Genomic DNA, 18,825 nt, shown 5'->3' on the forward strand with positions numbered 1-18,825 from the left:
AGACAAGGATGTCCACTCTTGCCACTTTATTCAACATAGTTTTGGAAGTCCTAGCTACAGCAGTCAAGGAAGATAAAGAAATAAAAGGATTCCAAATTGGAAAACAAGAAGTTAAATTGTCACTGTTTACAGATGACATGATACTATACATAGAAAATCCTAAAGACGCTACCAGAAAACTACTAGAGCTCCTTAATTTGGTAAAGTTGCTTACAAAATTACTACACAGAAATCCAATGCATTTCTATAAACTAACAATGAAAGATCAGAAAGAGAAATTCAAGAAACAATCCCATTTACCATCACATCAAAAAGAATAAAATACCTAGGTATAAACATACCTAAGGAGACAAAAGACCTGTACTCTGAAAACTCTAAGACACTGATGAAAGAAATTGAAGACAACACAAACAGATGGAAATATATACCATGTTCTTGGATTGGAAGAATCGATATTGTCAAAATGACAATACTACCAAAGGCAATATACAGATTCTATACAATCCCTATCAAATTACCAATGGCAGTTTTTACAGAACTAGAACAAAAAATCTTAATATTTGTATGGAGACACAAAAGATGTTGAACAGCCAAAGCAATCTTGAGGGAAAAAATGGAGCTGGAGGAATCAGGCTCCCTGACTCAGACTATACTACAAAGATATAGCCATCAAAACAGTATGGTACTGGCACAAAAATAGAAATATATATCAATGGAACAGGATAGAAAGCTCAGAAATAAACCCATGCACCTATAGTCAATTAATCTATGACAAAGGAGGCAAGACTATAAAATGGAGGAAAGACAGTCTTTTCAATAAATGGTGTGGGGAAAACTGGACAGCTACATGTTAAAAAATGAAATTAGAACATTCTTTAACACCATACACAAAAATAAACTCAAAATGGATTAAAGACCTAAATGTGAGGCCAGACGCTATAAAACTCTTAGAGGAAAACATAGGCAGAACACTCTCTGACAAACAGCAGCAATATCTTTTTTGATCCATCTCTCAAAGTAATGGAAATAAAAACAAAAATAAACAAATGGGACCTAATTAAACTCAAAAGCTTTTGCACAGCAAAGGAAATCATAAACAAAACATAAAGACAACCCATAGAATGGGAGAAAATATTTGCAAATGATGTGACCAACTAGAAATTGGTCTCCAAACTTTACGAACAGCTCATGTGGCTTAATATCATCAAAACAAACAACCCAATCCAAAAAATGGGCAGAAGACCTAAATAGACATTTCTCCAAAGAAGACATACAGATGGTCAAGAGGCACATGAAAAGATGTTCAACTTCACTAATTGTTAGAGAAGTGCAAATCAAAACTACAATCAAACCTCACACTGGTCAGAATGGCCATGATCAAAAAATCCACAAACAATAAATGTTGGAGAGGGTTTGGAGAGAAGGCAACCCTCTTACACTGTTGGAGGGAATAAAAATTGGTGTAGTCACTATGGAGAACAGTATGGAGGTTTCTTAAGAAACTAAAAATAGAGCTACCATATGATCCTGCAACCCTACTCCTGGGCATACACTGAAGAAAAACATAGTCCAAAAGGATACATGCACACCAATGTTCATTTCAGCGCTGTTTAAAATAGCTAAGACATGGAAGCAACCTAAATGTCCATTGACAGAAGAATGGATAAGAAGATGAGGTACATGTATACAATGGAATAGCACTCAACCATTAAAAAGAATGAAGTAATGCCATTTGCAGCAACATGGATGGACCTAGAGATTGTCATACTGATTGAAGTGAGTTGGACAGAGAAAGAGAAATATTGTATGATATTGCTTATATGCAGAATCTAAAAAAAATGATACAAGTGAACTTATTTGCAAAACAGAAACAGACTCACAGACTTAGAGAACAACCTTATGGTTACCAGGGGGAAGGGTGGGGGAGAGGGATAGTTAAGGAGCTTGGGATTGACATGTACACACTGCTATATTTAAAATAGATAACCAACAAGGACCTACTCTATAGCACATGGAACTCTGCTCAATATTCTTTAACAACCTAATTTGGAAAAGAATTTGAAAAAGAATAGACACATATATATGTATAACTGAATCACTTTGTTGTATACCTGAAATATAACATTGTTAATCAACTATACTCCAATATAAAATAATAAGTTAAAAAAAATACCCTATTCCTTAAGTTGAGTGTGTGTGGGAGGGAAGTGAGTGGGCAAGAAGATAAAGCTTATGGGTGAGGGCTGGTCCAATTCAATTTGTTGTTATTTGCTCCTTACCCAGGCCCAGATCCTGATGGCCTCTTGTCACTAGCTTTTGATTGGCTGAACTGATGTTTTTCTGCTCTGCAGTGTTGATGCTGTGAGAATCATTTCAGGGCAATGTTATGAAGAAACAAGAATGCTACTGAAAAGCTGTTTTGAATCTATCACCCTTCCACAGTATCAAGCCACCTTCTGCTTTCCCAAGGATTTCTAATGATTTAAGTGTTAACTTTGTAAATCCAGTCAACATTTCTCTTGATTCTATTACATGTTGAAATTTGGTAAAGGAACTAATAGGCCAGATAGTTAGCAATATTTTTAGATTTAAGATATTTCCCCCCCTTTTTTTCCAATCCATTTTATCAGATATGCTAATATCAATTTGAATTCCCAAGTCTTTATCCTGGAGCCATGCATTGCCTTCAAAATAAATTTGAATATCCCTGCACTAATAAATCATTCTCCAGTCAACAAATATTTCATGAACATCTATTGTGTAAAGCATTTGAGGATACAATATCGAACAAGACAGTCACAGCCCTTCTTAGAGAACTTACAGTGCTTATTTGCTGAATTTACAATTTTTTAAGGCAAATATTGTCTCCATATTCTTAGAAGCATTCATATATAGTTACAAGGTATTCCACATATGCAAACATTTTAGTCTGGATTTACATTAAATATCAGGGTTTAAACAGATGTTGGAAATAATATGGTCACATGATTTTTTAAAATTGTCATTAAAAAGTATAACTTAAAATTTACAATTAGTGACATTTATACATTCATAATGTTTGTAACTACCATTATCTAGTTCCAGAGCATTTTTATCACCCCAAATGGAAACTTTGTATCCATTAAGCAGTCACACCCCATTATCCTCTCTACCCAGCACCTGGCAACCATGTATCTGCTTCCCATCTCTATGGATTTGCTGACTTTGGATATTTCATGTAAATGGAATAATGATACAATATGTGGACATTTGTGTCTGGGTCCTTTCACTTAGCATAACATTTTCAGGGTTCATTTGCATTGTAGCACATATCAATATATCATTCTTTTTTATAGTTGAATAATATTCTATTATATGAATATACTGCATTTTGTTTACCTACTCATCAGTTGATGGACTTCTGGGTCATTTTCACCATTTGGCTGTTATGAATAGGGCTGTTATGATCATTTTTAAACAAGTTTTTGTTTGAACATTTGTTCAAACCCAGGAATGGAATTACTGGATTGTATGGTAATTTAATATTTCACTTCCTTAGTGGCCAGTCTCAGTGGCCAAACTGCTTTTAAAGTGGCCATACTGTTTTGCATTCCTGCCAGCAATGTATGAAGTTTGCAATTTCTCCACATCTTCACCAACACTCGTTATTTTCTGGGTTTTTTTTTTCCTTTATAGCTATCCTAGTGAGTGTGAAATGGTGTCTCATTGTGATTTTGATTTGCATTTACCTCATGGTTATTGATATTGAGCATCTTTTCATGTACTTGTTGGCCATTTGTATTTCTACTTCAGAGAAATGTCTATTCAAGTCCATTTTCTATTTTGAGCAATTGATAGTCTATTTTTAAAGCAGTTTTAGCTTTACAGAAAAATTGAACAGAAAATATAGAGTGTTCTCATATACTCCCTCTCCCCCCACCCATGGTTTCCCTTATTATTGACATCTTGCATTGGTGTGGTACGTTTGTTAAAATTAATGTACCAATGTTGGTACATTATTATTAACTAAAGTCTATGATATATATTATGGTTCATTCTTTGTGTTGTACAGTTCTATGAGTTTTGCTAAATGCATAATGTCATGTATCCAGAATTAAAGTATCATACAAAATAGTTTCCTTGTTCTAAAAATCCCCTGTGCTTCACCAATTCATCTCTCACCCTTCCTTCCCTGAACCCTTGGCAATCATTGATCCTTCTGCTTTCTCTATAGTTTTGCCTTATCCAGAATGCCATATAGTTGGAATCATACAGTATGTAGCCTTTTCATACTGACTTATTTTCACTTAGTAATATACATTTAAAGTCCTCCATGTATTTTCATGACATGGCTTAATAGCTCATTTCTTTTTACGACAAAATAATATTTCATTGTGTAGATGTACCAGTTTGTTTATTCATTCACCCACTGAAAGATACCTTGGTTACTTCTAACTTGAGGCAATTGTGAATAAAGCTACCATAAACATTTGCATGCAGGGTTTTGTGTTGACATATGTTTTTAATTCACTTTCGTAAATACCTAGGAAATCCTTTACCTATTTTTTAATTTGGTTGTTTTTCTTTTTGTCATTGAACTCTAAGTACTTTATATATTCAGAATATCAGATATGACTTGCAAATATTTCCTCCGTTTTTTTAAATATAAATTTATTTATTTATGTTTGGCTGTGTAGGGTAATCGTTGCTGCGCACAGGCTTTCTCTAGTTGCGGCGAGCAGGGGCTACTCTGTTGCAGTGCATGGGCTTCTCATTGCAGTAGCTTCTCTTGTTGTAACGCATGGGCTCTAGGCACATGGGCTTCAGTAGTTGTGGTGCGCAGGCTCAGTAGTTGTGGCTTGTGGGCTCTAGAGAACAGGCTCAGTAGTTGTGGTGCACAGGCTTAGTTGCTCTGCAGCATGTGAGATCTTCCAGGGTTCGAACCTGTGTCCCCTGCAGTGGCAGGGGGATTCTTAACCACTGTGCCACCAGGGAAGTCCCTCCTCCATTTTTTTTGGTTGTCTTTTCACTGTCTTGAAAGTATGCTTTGATGCACAAAAGCTTTTTAACTTTGATGAAGTCCAATTATCTGTTTTTTCTTTTTTGTTTGTACTTTTGGTATCATATCTAAGAAATCATTGCCAAATTCAAAGTTGTACAAATTCACTTCTATGTTTTTTTCCTAAGTTTTATGGTTTTAGCTCTTACATTTAGAGCTTTCATTCATTTTGTGTTGATTATTTGTACATGGTGTATGGCAGAGCACGAACATCATTCTTTGGCATTTATTGAAACACCATTTATTGAGGAGACAATTCTTTTCCCTTGAATGATTTTAGCACCCTCTTTGAAAACCAATTTACCATAGATGTATGGGTTTATTTTTGGATTCCCAGTTCTATTCCATTGATCTATATGTCAATTCTTAAGAGAACACCACGTTGTTCTGATTACTGAAACTTTGTATTAAGTTTTGAAATTGGGAGGTATGAGTCATCCAAATTTGTTCTCTCGATATAGTTTTGGCTATTCATGGCCACTTACAATTCCACATGAATTTAAGGATAGGATTTTCCATACCTGCATAACTGTTGTTTGGATTTTGATGGGGAATACATATGTTGGATCTGTAGATCCCATTGTATAGTATTGCCATCTTAACAATATTAAGTCTTCTAAATTACAAACATAGGAGGTCTTTGTATTTATTTAGGACTTCTTTAATTGTTTTTAGCAATGTATTATTGTTCTCATTTATAAGTCTTTCACCTCTTTATTTAGATTTATTCCTATATATTTCATATTTTGGATGATCTTGCAAATGGAGTTTTTAAAAAATCCTTTCATATTGTTTATAATTGGTATAGAAACAGCCAATTTTTTGAGGATTGCTTATGTATGCTGCAAATGTGCTGAATTCATTTATTAGTTCTAGTAGTTTTTTATGAATTCTTCATGATTTTCTATACATAGGACCGTGCCATCCACAAATAGGATAGTTATAGTTTTTTCTCGCTAATGTGTTTTCACATGTGCTTTATTTCTTTTACTTGTCTAATTTCTCTAGTTGGAGCTTCCTGAACAATGTTGAAAGAAGTGGTAAAATCAGTATTCCTTGTCTTGTGCCTGATCTTAGAGGGAAAGGTTTTTAGTCTTTCACCATCAAGTACAGTGTTAGCTTTTTCATAAATACTCTTTATCATGGTGAGGAAATTCTCTCCTATTTTTAGAAGTTATATTGATATTGAACTTTGTCATATTCTTTTTACTCATCATTCTGGATGATCGTATAGGAGGTTTCCCTCATTCTATTAATGTGGTATAGTACATTAATTGCTTTTCTTACATTGAATCACTCTTGCATTCCTAAAGTAAAATCCACGTTTCATTTTCTAATTTAAACATCTTTATTGGAGGATAATTGCTTTGAAATGGTGTGTTAGTTTCTGCTTTATAACAAAGTGAATCAGCTATACATATACATATATCACCATATCTCCTCCCTCTTGCATCTCCCTACCACCCTCCCTATCCCACCCCTCTAGGTGGTCACAAAGCACTGAGCTGATCTCCCTGTGCTATGCAGCTGCTTCCCACTAACTATCTATTTTACATTTGGTAGTACATATAAGTCCATGCCACTCTCTAACTTCGTCCCAGCTTACCCTTCGCACTCGCCACGTCCTCAAGTCCATTCTCTACGTCTGCATCTTTATTCCTATCTTGCCCCTACGTTCTTCAGCACCAATTTTTTTTTTTAGATTCCATATATATGTGTTAGAATATGATATTTGTTTTCCTCTTTCTGACTTACCTTACTCTATGACAGACTTTAGGACCATCCACCTCACTACAAATAAATCAATTTCGTTTCTTTTCATGGCTGAGTAATAGTCCATTGTATATATGTGCCACATCTTCTTTATCCACTCATCTGTCGATGGACACTTAGGTTGCTTCTGTGTCCTGGCTATTGTAAATAGAGTGGCAATGAACATTGTGGTACATGACTCTTTTTGAATTATGGTTTTGTCAGGGTATATGCCCAGTAGTGGGATTGCTGGGTCGTATGGTAGTTCTAATTTTAGTATTTTAAGGAACGTCCATACGGTTCTCCATAGTGGCTGTATCAATTTACATTCCCACCAACAGTGCAAGAAGGTTCCCTTTTCTCCACATCCTCTCCAGCATTTATTGTTTGTAGATTTTTTTGATGGCCATTCTGAATGGTGTGAGGTGATACCACATTGTAGTTTTGATTTGTGTTTCTCTAATTACTGATGTTGAGTCTCTTGCATGTGTTTGTTTGTTGGCAATCTGTATATCTTCTTTGGAGAAATGTCTATTTAGGTCTTCTGCCCATTTTTGGATTGGGTTGTTTGATTTTTTGATACTGAGTTACATGAGCTGCTTGTAAATTTTGGAGATTCATCCTTTTTCAGTTGCTTCGCTTGCAAATATTTTCTCCCATTCTGAGGGTTGTGTTTTCGTCTTGTTTATGGTTTCCTTTGCTGAGCAAAAGCTTTTAAGTTTCATTAGCTTCCATTTGTTTATTTTTGTTTTTATTGTTTTATTTTGTTTTTATTTCCATTTCTCTAGGAGGTGGGTCAAAAAATGATCTTGCTGTGATTTATGCCATAGGGTGTTCTGCCTATGTTTTCCTCTAAGAGTTTTATAGTGTCTGGCCTTACATTTAGGTCTTTAAGCCATTTTGAGTTTATTTTTGTATATGGTGTTAGGGAGTGTTCTAATTTCATTATTTTACATGTAGCTGTCCAGTTTTCCCAGCACCACCTATTAAAGAGGCTGTCTTTTCTCCGCTGTATATTCTTGCCTCCTTTATCAAAGATAAGGTGACCATATGTGCGTGGGTTTATCTCTGGGCTTTCCATCCTGTTCCATTGATCTATATTTCTGTTTTTGTGCCAGTGCCATACAGCCTCGATTACTGTACCTTTGTAGTATAATCTGAGGTCTAGGAGCCTGATTCCTCCAGCTCCATTTCTCTTTCTCAAGATTGCTTTGGCTATTCGGGGTCTTTTGTGTTTCCATACAAATTGTGAAATTTTTTGTTCTACTTCTGTGAAAAATGCCATTGGTAGTTTGATAGGGATTGCATTGAATCTGTAGATCGCTTTGGGTAGTATAGTCATTTTCACAATGTTGATTCTTCCAATCCAAGAACATGGTATACTCTTCATCTGTTTGTATCATCTTTAGTTTCTTTCATCAGTGTCTTATAATTTTCTGCATACAGGTCTTTTGTCTCCTTAGGTAGGTTTATTCCTAGGTATTTTATTCTTTCCGTTGCAGTGATAAATGGGAGTGTTTCCTTAATTTCTCTTTCAGAGTTTTCATCAATACTGTACAGGAATGCAAGAGATTTCTGTGTATTAATTTTTTATCCTGTTACTTTACCAAATTCAGTGATTAGCTCTAGTAGTTTTCTGGTAGCATCTTTAGGATTCTCTATGTATAGTATCATGTCATCTGCAAACAGTGACAGCTTTACTTCTTCTTTTCCCATTTGGATTCTGTTTATTTATTTTTTTCTCTGATTGCTGTCACTGAAACTTCCAAAACTATGTTGAATAATAGTGGTGAGAGCGGGCAAACTTCTCTTGTTCCTGATCTTAGTGGAAATGGTTTCAGTTTTTCACAATTAAGAACAATGTTGGCTGTGATTTTGTCATATATGGCCTTTATTATGTGGAGGTAAGTTCCCTCTATGCCGACCTTCTGACGGGTTTTTATCATAAATCCGTGTTGAATTTTGTTGAGAGCTTTTTCTGCATGTATTGAGATGATCATATGGTTTTTCTCCTTCAATTTGTTAATATCATGTATCACATTGATTGATTTGCGTATACTGAAGAATCCTTCCATTCCTGAGATAAACCCCATTTGATCATGGTTTATGATCAGTTTAATGTGCTGTTGGATTCTGTTTGCTAGTATTCTTTGAGGATTTTTGCATCTATGTTCATCAGTGATATTGGCCTGTAGTTTTCTTTCTTTGTGACATCTTTTTCTGGTTTTGATATCAGGGTGATGGTGGCCTTGTAGAATGAGTTTGGGAGTGTTCCTCCCTCTGCTATATTTTGGAAGAGTTTGAGAAGGATAGGTGTTAGCCCTTCTCTAAATGTTTGATAGAATTCGCCTGTGAAGCCATCTGGTTCTCGGCTTTTGTTTGTTGGAAGATTTTTAATCACTGTCTCAATTTCAGTGCCTGTGATTGGTCTGTTTATAGTTTCTATTTCTTCCTGGTTCAGTCTTGAAAGGTTGTGCTTTTCTAAGACTTTGGCCATTTCTTCCAAGCTGTCCATTTTATTGGCATATAGTTGCTTGTAGCAATCTCTCATGATTCTTTGTATTTCTGCAGTGTCAGTTGTTTTTTCTCCTTTTTCATTTCCAATTCTATTGATACGAGTCCTCCCTTTTTTCTTGATGAGTCTAGCTAATGGTTTGTCAATGTTGTTTATCTTCTCAAAAAACCAGCATTTAGTTTTATTGGTCTTTGCTCTTGTTTCCATCATTTCTTTTTCATTTATTTCTGGTCTGATCTTTATGATTTCTTTCCTTCTGCTAGCTTTGGGGTTTTTTTGTTCTTCTTTCTCTAATTGTTTTCAGTGTAATGTTAGGTTGTTTATTTGAGATGTTTCTTGTTTCTTTTGGTAGGATTTTTTTGCTATAAGCTTCCATCTTTGAATGGATTTTTCTACATCCCATAGGTTTTGGGTCATCGTGTTTTCATTGTCATTTGTTTCTAGGTTTTCTTCGATTTCCTCTTTGATTTCTTCAGTGATCTCTTGGTTATTTAATAATGTATTGTAGACACAGAATTAGAGAAAAAAGGTATGGACACCAAGGGAGGAAAGCACCTGGTGCTGGGGGTGGTGGTGTGATGAATTGGGAGATTGGGATTGACATGTACACACTAATGTGTATTAAATGTTTTCCCATATACTTCCTGTACTTTACACACAGACACACAGTTTCTCTTGTTATTAAAGTCTTCCATAAGTGTGATGAATTGTAACAATTAATGAACCAATATTGATACATTATCAATAATGTTAATCTGTAATTTAAATTAAGATCCACTCTTTGTGTTGTATGGTTCTATAGGTTTTGACAATTGCATTATTTCATGTACCCACCAATACAGTATCATACAAAATAGTTTTACTGCCTTAAATTTCCATTGTATTGATGTATCATGGCTTGTTTATCCATTTATCTGTTCAAGGACGTCTTTGTTGCTTTCAAGTTTAGGCAATTATAAATTATGAACAAAGATGGTATAAACTTCCATGTTCATGTATTCACATGGACATAAGTTTTCAGCTCATTTGGGTAAATATCTAGGAACACAATTTCTGAATTATATGGTAAGCTTATGTTTAGCTTTGTAAGAAATTGCCAAATGGCCTTCCAAAATGGAAGGAGCAGTTTTCATTCCCAAAAAAAATAAATGAGAGCTCCCATTACAGGCATACCTTGAAGATATTGTGGATTACATTCCAGACCATGGCAGTAAAATGAATATCACAATAAAGCAAGTCATATGAATTTTTTAATTTCCCAGTGCATTTAAAAGTTATGTTTATGCTATATTGTAGTCTATTATGTCCTAAAATACTATGTACATACCTTATTTAAAAAATACTTTATTTAAAAAAAATGCTAACCATCATCTGACAATAGAGAGTTGCCACAAACCTTCAATTTGTAAAAAACACAATATGTGCAAAGCACAATAAAATGAGTTATGCCTGTACTACATATCTTCACCAGCACTTAGTATTGTCAGTGTTTTAGATTTTCACCATTCTAATAGGTGTGCAGTAGTGTTTCATTGTTGTTTTAATTGGCAATTCCCTAATGACATATGATATTGAACATCTTTTCATATGCTTATTTTTGCCACCTCCATTGGTGAGGTGTGTGTTCAGATCTTTTGTTCATTTTTTAATATGATTCTTTTCCTTTTTTAAATTTTAAGCATTCTTAGTATATTTTGGATACAAGTCCTTTATGATATGCATTTTGCAAATATTTTATCCCAGTCTGCAGCTTGTATTTTTTAGTTTTTTAATAATCTTTCACAAAGAAGGAATTTTAAATTTTAATCAAGTCAAATGTGTCATTTTTTTCTTTCATAGATCATACATCTAAAAAGCCATAACTAAACTCACGTTCACCTGGATCTTCTCCTACATTATCTCAGAATTTTTATAGTTTTGATTTTACATTTAGATCTAAGATCTATTTTGAGTTAATTTTTGTGAAACGGTAAGGTTGGTATTTAGATTTTTCAAATATTTTGCATGTATATGTCTAGTTGTTCCAATACCTTTTGGTGAAAAGACTATCTTTTCTCCATTGTGTTGCCTTTGCACTTTGGGAAAGATCAGTTGGCTACACAGTTTATTTCTGGGCTTTCTGTTTTGTTCCACTGATCTGTCTATTCTTTTGCCAATGACACATTGTCTTGATTTCTGTAGCTTTATAGTAAGTCTTGAAGTCAGGTATGTCAGTCCTCTGATTTTCTTCTTCTTCTTCTTCAATACTCTGTTGGCTATTTTGGGTCTTTTGCCTTTTCATATAAATTTTAGAATCAATTTATTGGTATCCACAAAGTAACTTGCTGGGATTGTTTTAAATATATAGATGAAGTTGAGAAAAAACTGACATCTGAGTAATATTGACTTTTCCTATGCATGAACATAGAATATTGCTCTATTTATTTATATCATTCTGATTGCTTTCCTTAGAACTTTGAAGTTTTCCTCATATAGATTTTATAGAAAGTTTGATGGATGTAGACCTAATTATTTCTTTTTGCTGCTGAAGTACATGAGGTTGTGTTTTTAAAGTCAAATTCCAATATTCATTGCTGCTATATGAGGAAAGCAATTGACTATTTTATATTAACCTTGTATTGTACAAACATGCTATAATTGTTTATTAGTTCCAGAACTTTCTTGTTGATTCTTTAAGATTTTCTACCTAGACTATGATGTCATCTGTGAGCAAACATAATTTTGTCAGTTTTATCAATTTTATTGGTCTTTTCAAAGAACTAGTTTTTAGTTTTAATCATTTTCTTTATTGATTCCTTATTTTCAATTTTACTGATTTCTGTCTGATTTTTATTATCTCTTTTCTTCTGCTTGCTTTGGATTTAATTTGCTCTGTTTTTTCTAGTTTCCTAATTTGGAAGTTTGATTATTGATTTTAGATATTTGGTTTTTTTCTAACATTTAATTGGCCGAAAGTTTCATTCGGTTTTTCCTGTAAGATGGCTCTAGTATCACATAGTTGTCTTTAACTTAATTTGAAAAAAATTTGGTTAGATTGTATGTGACAGCTGTCATATCAGTGTGCATTTAAAAAAAGACATCAAAATTGGTGAATTTTTCTGTAGCCATTTTAATATTGAAGATGGAAGAAAAAAACCAACATTTTCGGCCTATTATGTTTTGTTATTTCAAGAAAGGTAAAAACGCAACTGAAACGCAAAAAAAGATTTGTGCAGTGTGTGGAGAAGGTGCTGTGACTGACCCGAACATGTCAAAAGTGGTTTGCAAAGTTTCGTGCTGCAAATTTCTCACTGGACGATGCTCCACAGTTGGGTAGACCAGTCGAATTGATAGTAATCAAATTGAGACATTGAGAACGATCAATGTTATACAATGTGGGAGAGAGCCGACATACTCAAAATATCAAAATCGAGCACTGAAAATCATTTGCACCAGCTTGATTATGTGAATTGCTTTGATGTTTGGGTTCCACATAAGTCAAGAGAAAAAAAAACCTTCTTGACTGTATTTCCCCATGTGATTCTCTACTTAAACATAATGAAAAAGTTCGGTTTTTAAAACAAATTGTGGGAGACCTTCAAGATGGCGGAAGAATAAGACGTGGAGATCACCTTCCTCCCTACAAAAAAATCAGAAATACATCTATATGTGGAACAACTCCTACAGAACACCTACTGAACACTGGCAGAAGACCTCAGATTTCCCAAAAGGCAAGAAACTCCCCCACGTACCTGGGTAGGGCAAAAGAAAAAAGAAAAAACTGAGACAAAAGAATAGGGACAGGACCTGCAACTCTAGGAGGGAGCTGTGAAGGAGGAAAGGTTTCCACACACTAGGAAGCCCCTTCACTGGTGGAGACTGGGGGTGGTGGGAGGGAAACTTCAGAGCCATGGAGGAGAGCACAGCAATAGGGGTGTAGAGAGCAAAGCAGAGAGATTCCCACAGAGAGAATCAGTGCTGACCAGCACTCACCAGCCCGAGAGGCTTGCCTGCTCACCCCTTCAGCTGGGAGGGGTGGGACGAGGTTGGGACCAGGCTCCCGCTTCTTCGGAGGTCAGATTCCAGGGGGAGAACTTGGGTTAGCTGCATGCACACAGCCTGAAGGGGGCTAGTGTACAACAGCTAGCCAGGAGGGAGTCCAGGAAAATGTCTGGACCTGCCTAAGAGGCAAGACACCATTGTTTTGGAGGTGTGCAAGGAGAGGTGATTCAGAGCACCACCTAAACGAGCTCCAGAGACAGGCGCGAGCCACAGCTATCAGCGCGGACCCCAGAGAAGGGAATGAAACACTAAGGCTGCTGCTGCAGTCACCAAGAAGCCTGTGTGCAAACACAGCTCACTATCCCCATACACACCCCACCCCGGGAACCTGTGCAGTCTACCACTGCCAGGGTTCCGTGATCCATGGAAAACGTCCCTGGGAGAACACACGGCACACCTCAGGCAATTGCAACATAACGCTGGCGTTTGCTGCCACAGGCTTGCCCCGCATTCTGTACCCCGCCCTCCACCCGGCCTGAGTGAGCCAGAGCTCCCTAATCAGCTGCTCCTTTACCCCATCCTGTCTGAGTGAAGAACAGATGCCCTCAGGTGACCTACACACAGAAGTAGGGCCAAATACAAAGTTGAACCCAAGGAGCTGTGTGAACAAAGAAGAGGAAGGGAAATCTCTCCCAGCAGCCTCAGGAGCAGTGGATTAAATCTCCACAATCAACTTGTTGTACCCTGTATCTGTGGAATACCTGAATAGAAAACAAATCATCCCAAACTGAGGCCATGCTCTTTAGGAGCAATGATATATATATATATATATTTTTTTTTTTTTTCCTTTTTCTCTTTTTGTGAGTGTGTATGTGTATGTTTCTTTGTGTGATTTTGTCTGCATAGCTTTGCTTTTACCATTTGTCCTAGGGTTCTGTCTGCCCGTTTGTTTTGTTTGTTTTTTTCGTTTTTTTAGTATAGTTTTTAGTACTTGTTATCATTGGTGGACTTGTTTTTTGGTTTGGTTGTGCTCTATTTTCTTTTTTTATTAATTTTTAATTTCTTTATATTTAATAATTATTTTTTTATTTTTTATTTTAATAACTTAATTTTTTTAAAATTCTTTTTCTTTCTTTATTTTGTCTCCATTTTCGTCTGAGCTGTGTGGCTGACAGGGTCTTGGTGCTCCGGCCGGGTGTCAGTCCTGTGCCTCTGAGGTGGGACAGCAGAGTTCAGGACATTTGTCCACCAGAGACCTTCCAGCTCCACATAATATCAAATGGAGAAAGCTATCCCAGAGGTCTCAATCTCAGTGCTAAGACTCAGCTCCACTCAACCACCAGCAAGCTACAGTGCTGGACACCCTATGCCAAACAACTAGCAAGACAGGAACACAACCCCACCCATTAGCAGAAAAGTTGGTTAAAATCATAATAGGGTCACAGACACCCCAAAACACACCACCGGATGCGGACTTGCCCATGAGAAAGACAAGATCCAGTCTCACCACCAGAACACAGGCCCAAGTCCCCTCCACCAGGAAGCCTACCCAACCCACTGAACCAAATTTAGCCACTGGAGGCAGACAAAAAAAACTATGGGAAATATGAAGCGGCAGCTTGTGTAAAGGAGACCCCAAACACAGTAAGTTAAGCAAAATGAGAAGACAGAGAAACACACAGCAGATGAAGGAGCAGGGTAAAAACCCAAAAGACCAAACAAATGAAGAGGAAATAGGCAGTCTACCTGAAAAAGAATTCAGAGTAATGATAGTAAAGATGATCCAAAATCTTTGAAATAGAATGGAGAAAATACAAAAAACGGTTATCAAGCACCTAGAGGAATTAAAGAGCACACAAACAGTGATGAACAACACAATAAATGAAAATAAAAATTCTGTAGAAGAATCAATAGCTGAATAACTGAGGAAGAAGAATGGATAAGTGACCAGGAAGAAAAAAAGTGGAAATAGCTACTGCAGAGCAAAATAAAGGAAAAAGAATGAAAAGAATTGAGGACAGTCTCAGAGATTTCTGGGAAAACATTAAACACACCAACATTTGAAATATAGGGTTCTCAGAAGACGAAGAGTAAAAGAGAGGGACTGAGAAAATATTTGAAGAGATTATAGTTGAAAACTTCCCTAATATGGGAAAGGAAATAGTCAATCAACTCCAGGAAGAGCAGAGATCCCATACAGGATAAATCCAAGGAGAAACATGCAAGACACATATTAATCAAACTATCAAAAATTAAATACAGAGAACAAATATTAATGCAGCAAGGGACAAAAAAAAAACAACCAAATACCATAGGAGGGAATCCCCATAAGGTTAACAGCTGATCCTTCAGCAGAAACTCTGCAAGCCAGAAGGGAGTGGCAGGACGTATTTAAAGTGATGAAAGGGGAAAATTTACTACCAAGATTACTCTACCAGCAAGGATTTCATTCAGATTCGATGGAGAAATTAAAAGCTTTATGGACAAGCAAATGCTAAGAGAAATCAGCACCACCAAACCAGCTACAAAACAATAGCTAAAGGAACTTCTCTAGGCAGGAAACACAAGAGAAGGCAAAGACCTACAGTAACAAACCCAAAACAATTAAGAAAATGGTAATAGGAACATACATATTGATAATTACCTTAAATGTAAATGGATTAAATGCTCCAACCAAAAGGCATAGACTGGCTGAATGGATACAAAAACAAGACCTGTACATATGCTGTCTACAAGAGACCAACTTCAGACTTAGGGATGCATAAAGACTGAAAGTGAGGAGATGGAAAAAGATATTCCATCCAAATGGAAATCAAAAGAAAGCTGGATTAATGATTCTCATATCAGACAAAATAGGCTTTAAAATAAAGACTCTAACAAGAGACAAAGAAGGACACTACATAATGATCAAGGGATCAACCCAAGAAAAAGATATAACAATTGTAAATATTTATGAACCCAACATAGGAGCACCTCAATACATAAGGCAAATACTAACAGCCATAAAAGGGGAAATTGACAGTAACACAATCATAGCAGGGGACTTTAAAACTCCACTTTCACCAATGGACAGATCATCTAAAATGAAAATAAATAAGAAAACACAAGCTTTAAATGAGACATTAAACAAGATGCATTTAATTACTATTTAAAGGACATTCCATCCAAAAACAACAGAATACACTTTCTTCTCTAGTGCTCATGGAACATTTTCCAGGATAGATCATATTTTGGGTCACAAAACAAGCCTTGGTAAATTTAAGAAAATTGAAATCATATCAAGTATCTCTTCCGACCACAACTCTATGAGACTAGATATCAATTACAGGAAAAAATCTGTAAAAAATACGAACACATGGACGCTGAAAAATGGACTATTATATAACCAGGAGATCACTGAAGAAATCAAAGAAGAAATCAAAAAATACCTAGAAACAAATGACAATGAAAACACGAGGACCGAAACTTATGGGATGCAGCAAAAGCAGTTCTAAGAGGGAGGTTTATAACAGTACAATCCTACCTCAAGAAACAACAAACATCTCAAATAAACAACCTAATCTAACAGCTAAAGCAATTAGAGAAAGAAGAACAAAAAAAAAACCCAAAGGTAGCAGAAGGAAAGAAATCATAAAGATCAGATCAGAAATAAATGAAAGAAAAATGATGGAAACAAGAGCAAAGATCAATAAAACTAAAAGCTGGTTCTTTGAGAAGATAAAGAAAATTGATAAACCATTAGCCAGACTCATCAAGAAAAAAAGGAAGAAGAATCAAATCAATAGAATTAGAAATGAAAAAGGAGAAGTAACAACTGACACTGCAGAAATACAAAGGATCATGAGAGATTACTACAAAAAACTCTATGCCAATAAAATGGACAACCTGGAAGAAATGGAAAAATTCTTAGAAAAGCACAACCTTCTGAGACTGAACCAGGAAGAAATAGAAAATATAAAAAGACCAATCACAAGCACTGAAATTGAGACTGTGATTAAAAATCTTCCCACAAACAAAAGCCCAGGACCAGATGGCTTCACAGGCGAATTCTGTCAAACATTTAGGGCAGAGCTAACACCTATCCATCTCAAACTCTTCTAAAATAAAGCAGAGGGAGGAACACATCCAAACTCATTCTATGAGGCCACCAACACCCTTATACCAAAACCAGACAAAATGTCACAAAGAAAGAAAACTACAGGCTAATATCACTGATGAACATAGATGAAAAAATTCTCAACAAAATACTTGCAAACAGAATCCAGCAGCACATTAAAAGCATCATATGCCATGATCAAGGGAGGTTTATCCCAGAAAAGCAAGGATTCCTCAGAATACGCAAATCAATCAGTGTGATACATGATATTAACAATGAAGGAGAAAAACCATATGATCATCTCAATAGATGCAGAAAAAGCTTTCAAAAAAATTCAACACCGATTTATCATAAAAACCCTCTAGAAAGTAGACATAGAGGAAACGTACCTCCACATAATAAAGGCCATGTATGACAAACCCACAGCCAACATTGTTCTCAGTGATGAAAAACTGTAACAATTTCCTCTAAGATCAGGAAAAAGACAAGGTTGTCTAACCTCACCACTTTTATTCAACATAGTTTTGGAAATTTTAGCCACAGCAATCTGAGAAGAAAAAGAAATAAATGGAATCCAAATGGAAAAAGAAGAAGTAAAGCTGTCACTGTTTGCAGATGACAAGATACTATACATAGAGAATACTAAAGATGCTACCAGAAAACTACTAGAGCTAATCAATGAATTTGGTAAAGTAGCAGGATACAAAATTAATGCACAGAAATCTCTTCCATTCCTATACACTAATGATGAAAAATCTGAAAGAGAAATTAAGGAAACACTCCCTTTTCCATTGCAACAAAAAGAAAAAAATACCTAGAAATAAACCTACCTAAGGAGACAAAAGACCTGTATGCAGAAAACCATAAGACACTGATGAATGAAATTAAAGGTGATACAAACAGATGGAGAGATATACCATGTTCTTGGATTGGAAGAATCAACTTTGTGCAAAGCAATCTACAGATTCAATGCAATCCATATCAAACTACCAATAGCATTTTTCACAGAACTAGAACAAAAGATTTCACAATTTGTATGGAAACACAAAAGACCCCAAATACCCAAAGCAATCTTGAGAAAGAAAAAAGTAGCTGGAGGAATCAGGCTCCCTGATTTCAGACTATACTACAAAGCTACAGTAATGAAGACAGTCAACTTATTTTTGATAAAGGTGACAAGAATATACAATGGAGAAAAGACAGCCACCTTAATTAGTGGTGCTGGGAAAGCTGGACAGCTACATGTAAAAGAATGAAATTAGAACATTCCCTAACACCATATACAAATGTAAATTCAAAATGGATTAAAGACCTAAATGTAAGGCCAGACACTATAAAACTCTTAGAGGAAAACATAGGCAGAACACCCTATGGCATAAATCACAGCAAGATCATTTTTTGACCCACCTCCTAGAGAAATGTAAATAAAAACAAAAAATAAAC

Source organism: Eubalaena glacialis, chromosome X (genome assembly GCF_028564815.1).
Source record: "Eubalaena glacialis isolate mEubGla1 chromosome X, mEubGla1.1.hap2.+ XY, whole genome shotgun sequence".
NCBI classification, from domain to species: domain Eukaryota; kingdom Metazoa; phylum Chordata; class Mammalia; order Artiodactyla; family Balaenidae; genus Eubalaena; species Eubalaena glacialis.